At 45.1% G+C, this 11,182-nt stretch overlaps 1 protein-coding gene across 1 annotated transcript in view; it reads right to left on the reverse strand.

Annotated features, from left to right (window-relative positions):
- Positions 1–11,182, reverse strand: part of LOC141075690 (uncharacterized) — a 74,353-nt gene that overhangs the window by 61,468 nt on the left and 1,703 nt on the right. The gene's annotated exons all lie outside the window — the stretch shown is intronic.

Consider the following 11,182-nt stretch of genomic DNA (forward strand, 5'->3'; position numbering starts at 1 on the left):
TGGGACGGAGGATGTATGACGTGTATATGGGCACTGGACTGTGGGATGGCGGATATGTATGATGGGTATATGGGCACTGGACTATGGGATGGAGGATGTGTGATGGGTATATGGGCACTGGACTGTGGGATGGAGGATATGTATGATGGGTATATGGGCACGGGACTATAGGATGGAGGATGTGTGATGGGTATATGGGCACTGGACTGTGGGATGAAGGATATGTATGATGGGTATATGGGCATGGGACTATGGGATGGAGGATGTGTGAAGGGTATATGGGCACTGGAGTATGGGATGGAGGATATATGACGGTATATGGGCACTGGACTATGGGATGGAGGATGTATGACGGGTATATGGGCACGGGACTGTGGGATGGAGGATGTGTGATGGGTATATGGGCACTGGACTATGGGATGGAGGATGTATGACGGGTATATGGCCACTGGACTATGGGATGGATGATGTATGACGAGTATATGGGCACAGGACTGTGGGATGGAGGATGTATGATGGGTATATGGGCACTGAACTATGGGATGGAGGATGTATGATGGGTATATGGGCACGGGACTATGGGATGGAGGATATGTGATGGGTATATGGGCACAGGACCATGGGATGGAGGATATGTGATGGTATATGGGCACGGGACTATGGGATGGAGGATATGTATGATGGGTATATGGGCACGGGACTATGGGATGGAGGATGTATGATGGGTATATGGACATGGGACTATGGGATGGAGGATATGTATGATGGCTATATGGGTACTGGACTATGGGATGGAGGATGTGTGATGGGTATATGGGCACTGGACTGTGGGATGGAGGATATGTATGATGGGCATATGGGCACGGGACTATGGGATGGAGGATGTATGACGGGTATATGGACATGGGACTATGGGATGGAGGATGTGTGATGGGTATATGAGTACTGGACTATAGGATGGAGGATGTGTGATGGGTATATGGGCACTGGACTGTGGGATGGAGGATATGTATGATGGGTATATGGGCAAGGGACTATGGGATGGAGTATGTGTGATGGGTATATGGGCATGGGACTATGGGATGGAGCATATGTATGATGGGTATATGGGCATGGGACTATGGGATGGAGGATGTATGACGGGTATATGGGCATGGGACTGTGGGATAGAGGATGTGTGATGGGTATTTGGGCATGGGACTATGGGATGGAGGATGTGTGACGGGTATATGGGCATGGGACTATGGGATGGAGGATGTATGACGGGTATATGGGCACGGGACTGTGGGATGGAGGATGTGTGATGGGTATATGGGCATGGGACTGTGGGATGGAGGATGTGTCACGGGTATATGGGCATGGGATGGGACGGTCGGATGGAGTATATGTATGACGGGTATATGGGCACGGGACTGTGGGATGGAGGATGTGTGATGGGTATATGGGCATGGGACTATGGGATGGAGGATATGTATGACGGGTATATGGGCACGGGACTGTGGGATGGAGGATGTGTGATGGGTATATGTGCACGGGACTGTGGGATGGAGGATGTGTGACAGGTATATGGGCATGGGACTATGGGATGGAGGATATGTATGATGGGTATATGGGCACTGGGACTATGGGATGGAGGATGTGTGATGGGTATATGGGCACGGGACTATGGGATGGAGGATATGTATGATGGGTGTATGGGCACGGGACTATGGGATGGAGGATATGTATGATGGGTATATGGTCATGGGACTATGGGATGGAGGATCTGTGATGGGTATATGGGCATGAGACTATGGGATGGAGGATGTGTGACGGGTATATGGCCACTGGACTATGGGATGGATGATGTATGACGAGTATATGGGCACAGGACTGTGGGATGGAGGATGTATGACGGGTATATGGCCACTGGACCATGGGATGGAGGATATGTGATGGGTATATGGGCACGGGACTATGGGATGGAGGATATGTATGATGGGTATATGGGCATGGGACTATGGGATGGAGGATGTATGACGGGTATATGGACATGGGACTATGGGATGGAGGATATGTATGATGGCTATATGGGTACTGGACTATGGGATGGAGGATGTGTGATGGGTATATGGGATGGAGGATATGTATGATGGACATGGGACTATGGGATGGAGGATATGTATGATGGGTAAATGGGCACTGGACTATGGGATGGAGGATGTGTGATGGGTATATGGGTACTGGACTATGGGATGGAGGATGTGTGATGGGTATATGGGCACTGGACTATGGGATGGAGGATGTGTGATGGGTATATGGGTACTGGACTATGGGATGGAGGATGTGTGATGGGTATATGGGCACTGGACTGTGGGATGGAGGATATGTATGATGGGTATATGGGCACGGGACTATGGGATGGAGGATGTGTGATGGGTATATGGGCATGGGACTATGGGATGGTGGATATGTATGACGGGTATATGGGCATGGGACTATGGGATGGAGGATGTATGACGGGTATATGGGCACGGGACTGTGGGATGGAGGATGTGTGATGGGTAAATGGGCACGGGACTGTGGGATGGAGGATGTGTGATGGGTATATGGGCATGGGACTGTGGGATGGAGGATGTGTCACAGGTATATGGGCATGGGACGGTCGGATGGAGTATATGTATGACGGGTATATGGGCATGGGACTATGAGATGGAGGATATGTATGACGTGTATATGGGCACGGGACTGTGGGATGGAGGATATGTATGATGGGTATATGGGCATGGGACTGTGGGATGGAGGATATGTATGACGTGTATATGGGCACGGGACTATGGGATGGAGGATATGTATGATGGGTATATGGGCACGGGACTGTGGGATGGAGGATGTGTGATGGGTATATGGGCATAGGACTATGGGATGGAGGATGTGTGATGGGTATATGGGCATGGGATGGAGGATGTATGACGGGTATATGGGCACGGGACTGTGGGATGGAGGATATGTATGATGGGTATATGGGCACGGGACTATGGGATGGAGGATATGTATGATGGGTATATGGGCCCGGGACTGTGGGATGGAGGATGTGTGATGGGTATATGGGCATAGGACTATGGGATGGAGGATGTGTGATGGGTATATGGGCATGGGACTATGGGATGGAGGATGTGTGATGGGTATATGGGCACGGGACTATGGGATGGAGGATGTGTGATGGGTATATGGGCACGGGACTGTGGGATGGAGGATTGTTGTGAGTTCATTTTCCCCTTCATTACTGAGGCCCGAGGAACTCCCTCTTCTGGTAAAGAAAGGTAGTGAGCCTGATTATCAAACACCTGAGGCTGATGATGATGACTGGCTGAGTGGAGTTACTGACTGGATATAAGGCTGCCGACGCCCTTCTGCCCTGCGGGTGATTTCTCTGTGGGATCCTTGGAGACCAGTCTGAATTCCTGCTCCTCTAAAGCTAAGTTTGCTGCTCGGCCTTTTGCTTTGTTGCTTTGACTTTGTTTTGCTTTGTTTTTCTGGATTTCTGCCATTCCCTGCTGGGGTGTGCTGAATTCATTTAGCTCTGTCTTCTGAAAATACCTGAGTGCTGATTTAGTTTTTGAAGCCAGGGGAAGAGTCTTGAGGAGATCATTTGCATATTCCCAGTGCCTTCTGGGATAAGTGAAGAGTCTCCGCGAGCTCAACGATCACTGGGTTTTGGCCGTTGCAGCTGAAAAGAGGAAATCGGAAAAACTGCGCGCCGGATGGAAGATGGAAGAGGCCAGGAGCCATTTGGTGAGCTGCATTTCTTGCTACATGTTCACAGATTTACCAGTGGAAAAGCCAAACTTCACATGCCACAAATGCAAGCTTGTGTCCCTGTTGGAGGAAAAGTTGCAAAATCTCGAAGAGAGGTTAGCTACGTTGAAGACCATTAAGGAAGGTGAAGAGTTCTTGGACAGAGCAGAATTATCTCTTCATGTTACAGGAAGAGAAGAAATTCGAAGTGCACCTGAAGAAACAGAGGAATGGAGACATGTGACCCAGAGAAGCAGGAGGATCAGGAGGCAGTCAGCACCCATACTGCTCAGGAACCAGTACCAGGCTCTCACGCAGGAAAACGATGAAGAAATACATCAGGATAAGACTTTGCCAACAAACAGCAACCTTGTACGCCTTCAGAGTCCTCCTGGATGGAGAAAGAATAATGTTGTGAAGAAAAAACGGAGAGTGGTGGTCATGGGGGATTCCCTGTTGAGAGGAACAGAGGCCGCTATCTGCAGACCGGATATAACTTCAAGAGAAATGTGCTGTCTTCCAGGTGCAAAAATTAAAGATGTGTCTGACAGGATATCAGGACTCTTCAGACCTACAGATGACTACCCATTCCTGCTACTACATGTGGGGACAAATGACACCGCAAGAAACGACCTGGAAACCATCTGCAGAGACTTTGAAGACTTAGGCAAGAAAGTGAAAGAACTGGGAGCGCAGGTGGTCTTCTCTTCCATCCTCCCAGTGGATGGCCATGGAACAAGGAGGTGGAATAAGATTCTGCAGGTGAACAACTGGCTACGTCGATGGTGCTGTCAGCAACGATTTGGATTTCTGGATCACGGAGTGAACTACTTATACGATGGACTACTTGCTAGAGATGGGGTGCACCTTACGAAGACTGGAAAGCAGGTATTTGGAAGTCGCCTTGCTACACTTGTAAGGAGAGCTTTAAACTAGAACAACATGGGAAGGGAAGCAAAAGACCAGAAAAAGCCATACACCTGACAAATGCTATTGAGAACTCTGCTATTAGAAGTGGAAAGGAAGAACAAAGACGAAAGAATCTAATTAATAAAAATATTGGAGAAAGAGAAACCAATCACAAACTAAAATGTTTCTATACTAATGCACAAAGCATGGGCAACAAACAAGGAGAATTGGAACTACTAACACAGGAAAAGAAATATGATGTCATTGGAATCACCGAAACTTGGTGGGACAATACACATGATTGGAATACAAGACTAGAAGGATACAACTTATTTGCAAGAAACAGACTTGATAAACGAGGAGGGGGTGTCACATTGTATGTTAGAAACACGTATATCTGCACAGAGATTGAAGCTTCAGAGACTGGGAGTTCTGTGGAAACTGTTTGGGTAAGAATACAAGGACAGAACAATGGAAAGGACACCATTGTAGGCATTTACTACAGCTTGCACAGGCGGCCTGAAGATATGGATGAACTCTTTATGCATCAAATGGCCAAGTTCTCCAAAAAATATGACATAGTTGTCATGGGAGATTTCAACTATCCAGACATTTGTTGGGAATCTCTCTCAGGCAAAACTAACAGGTCAAGGAAATTCTTATCCTCTCTTGCTGACAACTTTATCTTCCAAAAGGTAGGGGAGAAAACAAGGGGAACTGCTACCTTGGATCTAATCCTTATAAACAGGGAGGAAATGGTTGAGGAGGTAAAAGTGGCTGGGACCCTAGGAGGTAGCGACCATGCTATTTTAGAATTTTGGATAACTAGAGGCGGAAGACCTGTGAAGACTCTGACGTCAAGGCTAGATTTCAGAAAGGCAGATTTTAAGGGATTCAGAAAGAGAATTGGAGGGATCCAATGGCTGGATATCCTTAAAGACAAAAATGTCCAGGAGGGATGGGAAATCTTGAAAAATGAAATTCTCAAAGCACAGTTGTTAACAATTCCGAAAAGAGGGAAGAATAGGAAGCATTTAAGGAAACCAGGATGGATGAACACAGAACTTAAGCACATGCTAAAAAAGAAAAAAAAGATGTTTATAAAATGGAAAGAGGGAGGCATATCTAAAGAAGAATATAATGCTGTCTGCAGAACCTGCAGGGCACAAATCAGATTAGCTAAAGCTGAAAATGAATTGAGGCTTGCAAGAGATGTCAAAAGCAATAATAAAGGATTTTGGGGATATGTCAAAAGTAAAAGAAAAGTCAAAGATGCTATAGGATTTTTACAGGATGAAAATGATGAAATGGTAAGACAGGATGTTGAGAAGGCTGAACTTTTAAATTCCTATTTTGCATCTGTTTTCTCTCAGAAAGGAAATGTAACATCAACTGCTATTCACAGTCCTATTAAGGGAATAGAAGAATCCAGGATATCTATAAACAGAAAGATAGTGAGGAAACACTTAGCTAACCTAAATGAATTCAAGTCTCCAGGTCCAGATGAATTACACCCCAGAGTACTGAAGGAGATAGCAGAAGAAATTTTTGAACCCCTCTCCATAATCTTTGAAAATTCTTGGAGAACAGGAGAAGTGCCAGAGGACTGGAGAAGAGCAAATGTTGCTCCTATCTTCAAAAAGGGGAAGAAGGTGGACCCAGGCAACTATAGGCCGGTGAGTCTGACTTCTATACCAGGAAAGATCTTTGAACAAATTATTAAACAACATGTATGTCAATACCTGGATAAGAATGAAGTGATTAAGCAGAGTCAGCATGGGTTTGTAACTAATAAGTCATGTCAGACTAACTTAATTTCCTTCTATGACGGTATCACTGATTGGGTGGATCAAGGAAATGCTGTAGATATAGTATATCTTGACTTCAGCAAAGCATTTGACAAAGTCTCTCATACAATCCTTATTGAAAAAATGACTAAGTATGGAATGGACAAGGCAACTGTTAGGTGGATTCATAACTGGCTTAGTGATCGGACCCAAAGAGTGGTCGTAAATGGCTGCACATCCAGTTGGAAGAATGTCTCAAGTGGGGTACCACAGGGCTCTGTCCTGGGCCCTGTATTGTTCAACATCTTTATCAATGATTTAGATGAAGGAATTGAGGGTAAACTGATTAAATTTGCTGATGACACAAAGCTAGGAGGGATAGCTAATACTAGAGAAGAGAGAGAGAGGATTCAAAAAGATATAAATAAACTGGAGAAGTGGGCAGCAACTAACAGAATGGTTTTTAACAGGGAGAAATGCAAAGTACTACATCTGGGCAATAAAAATGAAAAAAGCATATACAGAATGGGAGGAATAGGGCTAAGTGACAGCACATGTGAAAAAGACTTGGGTATACTAATAGATCACAGACTGAATATGAGTCAACAGTGTGATGCAGCAGCAAAAAAGGCAAATGCAATTCTAGGATGTATTAACAGAAGCATACAGTCTAGATCACGTGAAGTCATTATTTCCCTCTACTCCTCTTTGGTCAGACCTCATCTGGAATATTGTGTCCAGTTTTGGGCACCACATTTTAAAAAAGACATCAACAAACTGGAGCAAGTTCAGAAAAGAGCGACCAGAATGGTGACCGGTCTGCAAACCCTGTCTTATGAGGAAAGGTTGCAGGATTTGGGAATGTTTAGTTTGCAAAAGAGAAGACTGAGAGGAGACTTAATAGCTGTCTACAAATATCTAAAGGGCTGTCACATTGTAGAAGGATCAACTTTATTCTCATTTGCACAAGGAAAGACTAGAAGCAATGGGATGAAACTGAATGGGAGGAGACACAGATTAGATATTAGAAAAAACTTTTTGACAGTTAGAGTGATCAATGAGTGGAACAGGCTGCCACGAGAAGTGGTGAGTTCTCCTTCAATGGAAGTCTTCAAACAGAGGCTGGACAGACATCTGACTGGGATGATTTAGCGAATCCTACTTTGAGCAGGGGGTTGGACCAGATGGCCCAGGAGGTCCCTTCCAACTCTACGATTCTATGATTCTAAGCCTAGCTGCTTCAGGGCCTTTTTCATATCAGCTTGTTGGCTTATGTCTTTGATAGGGTTTTGGCAGATTGCAGACAGCAGCCTTCCTGTCCTTTCCTATCTAGGTAGTTTTGGGCCCCGTCTTTGCTCAATCTATCTTTCTGTGTTAGTATTTTCATCTTGCTTCACCGTCATTATATGATGGGGGCTGCCTATTGCTTTGGGGTCTGCTCTGGGGCAGTTTAGATTTCCCCTTTCTTTCTTTAGGCCTATGTAATTCTCCGGCTGTGATCGAGGGGTCTAGGGCATCGTAGGAACCCCCCACGGCTACTGCTAGTTGTGTTGATAGGTTCAGGGGTCTGCAATCTGATAGTTGCCAACTTCTCTGGTTTTCTGGCCTTAGCTTGTATTTCTGCTTTTGCCTCCTACGGTGACTCATTCATAACAGAGGATGTGTGATGGGTATATGGGCACAGGACTATGGGATGGAGGATATGTATCACGGGTATATGGGCACGGGACTATGGGATGGCAAATATGTATGATGGGTATATGGGCACGGGACTATAGGATGGTGGATATGTATGATGGGTATATGGGCATGGGACTGGGGGATGGAGGATGTGTATGACAGGTATATGGGCCCGGGACTGTGGGATGGAGGATGTGTGACGGGTATATGGGCACGGGACTATGGGATGGCGAATATGTATGACAGGTATATGGGCACGGGACTGTGGGATGGAGGATATGTATGACGGGTATATGGGCACTGGACTATGGGATGGAGGATATGTATGATGGGTATATGGGCACTGGACTATGGGATGGAGGATATGTATGATGGGTATATGGGCACTGGACTATGGGATGGAGGATATGTATGATGGGTATATGGGCACTGGACTATGGGATGGAGGATATGTGATGGGTATATGGGCACTGGACTATGGGATGGAGGATATGTGATGGGTATATGGGCACAGGACTATGGGATGGAGGATATGTGATGGGTATATGGGCACTCGACTATGGGATGGGTATATGGGCACTGGACTATGGCATGGAGGATGTATGATGGGTATATGGGCACTGGACTATGGGATGGAGGATATGTGATGGGTATATGGGCACGGGACTATGGGATGGTGGATATGTATGATGGGTATATGGGCACGGGACTATGGGATGGAGGATGTGTGATGGGTATATGGGCACTGGACTATGGGATGGAGGATATGTGATGGGTATATGGGCACAGGACTATGGGATGGCGAATATGTATGATGGTATATGGGCATGGGACTATGGGATGGAGGATGTGTGATGGGTATATGAGCACGGGACTATGGGATGGAGGATGTGTGATGGGTATATGGGCACTGGACTATGGGATGGAGGATATGTATGATGGGTATATGGGCATGGGACTATGGGATGGAGGATGTGTGATGGGTATATGGGGACGGGACTATGGGATGGAGGATGTGTGATGACTACCCATTCCTGCTACTACATGTGGGGACAAATGACACTGCAAGAAACGACCTGGAAACCATCTGCAGAGACTTTGAAGACTTAGGCAAGAAAGTGAAAGAACTGGGAGCGCAGGTGGTCTTCTCTTCCATCCTCCCAGTGGATGGCCATGGAACAAGGAGGTGGAATAAGATTCTGCAGGTGAACAACTGGCTACGTCGATGGTGCCGTCAGCAACGATTTGGATTTCTGGATCACGGAGTGAACTACTTATACGATGGACCACTTGCTAGAGATGGGGTGCACCTTACGAAGACTGGTAAGCATGTATTTGGAAGTCGCCTTGCTACACTTGTAAGGAGAGCTTTAAACTAGAACAACATGGGAAGGGAAGCAAAAGACCAGAAAAAGCCATACACCTGACAAATGCTATTGAGAACTCTGCTATTAGAAGTGGAAAGGAAGAACAAAGACGAAAGAATCTAATTAATAAAAATATTGGAGAAAGAGAAACCAATCACAAACTAAAATGTTTCTATACTAATGCACAAAGCATGGGCAACAAACAAGGAGAATTGGAACTACTAACACAGGAAAAGAAATATGATGTCATTGGAATCACTGAAACTTGGTGGGACAATACACGATTGGAATACAAGACTAGAAGGATACAACTTATTTGCAAGAAACAGACTTGATAAACGAGGAGGGGGTGTCGCATTGTATGTTAGAAACGCGTATATCTGCACAGAGATTGAAGCTTCAGAGACTGGGAGTTCTGTGGAAACTGTTTGGGTAAGAATACAAGGACAGAACAATGGAAAGGACACCATTGTAGGCATTTACTACAGGCCGCCTGTGCAAGCTGAAGATATGGATGAACTCTTTATGCATCAAATGGCCAAGTTCTCCAAAAAATATGACATAGTTGTCATGGGAGATTTCAACTATCCAGACATTTGTTGGGAATCTCTCTCAGGCAAAACTAACAGGTCAAGGAAATTCTTATCCTCTCTTGCTGACAACTTTAACTTCCAAAAGGTAAGGGAGAGAACAAGGGGAACTGCTACCTTGGATCTAATCCTTATAAACAGGGAGGAAATGGTTGAGGAGGTAAAAGTGGCTGGGACCCTAGGAGGTAGCGACCATGCTATTTTAGTAATTTGGATAACTAGAGGCGGAAGACCTGTGAAGACTCAGACGTCAAGGTTAGATTTCAGAAAGGCAGATTTTAAGGGATTCAGAAAGAGAATTGGAGGGATCCAATGGCTGGATATCCTTAAAGACAAAAATGTCCAGGAAGGATGGGAAATCTTGAAAAATGAAATTCTCAAAGCACAGTTGTTAACAATTCCGAAAAGAGGGAAGAATAGGAAGCATTTAAGGAAACCAGGATGGATGACCACAGAACTTAAGCACATGCTAAAAAGGAAGAAAAAAATGTTTATAAAATGGAAAGAGGGAGGCATATCTAAAGAAGAATATAATGCTGTCTGCAGAACCTGCAGGGCACAAATCAGCTAAGCTAAAGCTGAAAATGAATTGAGGCTTGCAAGAGATGTCAAAAGCAATAATAAAGGATTTTGGGGATATGTCAAAAGTAAAAGAAAAGTCAAAGATGCCATAGGATTTTTACAGGATGAAAATGATGAAATGGTAAGACAGGATGTTAGGAATTTAAAAGTTCAGCCTTCTCATTTTGCATCTGTTTTCTCTCAGAAAGGAAATGTAACATCAACTGTTATTCACTGTCCTATTAAGGGAATAGAAGAATCCAGGATATCTATAAACAGAAAGATAGTGAGGAAACACTTAGCTAGCCTAAATGAATTCAAGTCTCCAGGTCCAGATGAATTACACCCCAGAGTACTGAAGGAGATAGCAGAAGAAATTTTTGAACCCCTCTCCATAATCTTTGAAAATTCTTGGAGAACAGGAGAAGTGCCAGAAGACTGGAGAAGAGCAAATGTTGTTCCTATCTTCAAAAAGGGGAAGAAGGTGGACCCAGGTAACTATAGGCCGGTG

The sequence above is a fragment of the Dendrobates tinctorius genome, unplaced genomic scaffold, assembly GCF_039654945.1.
Source record: "Dendrobates tinctorius isolate UK_male_01 unplaced genomic scaffold, ASM3965494v1 ptg000367l, whole genome shotgun sequence".
Taxonomy (NCBI): Eukaryota; Metazoa; Chordata; class Amphibia; order Anura; family Dendrobatidae; genus Dendrobates; species Dendrobates tinctorius.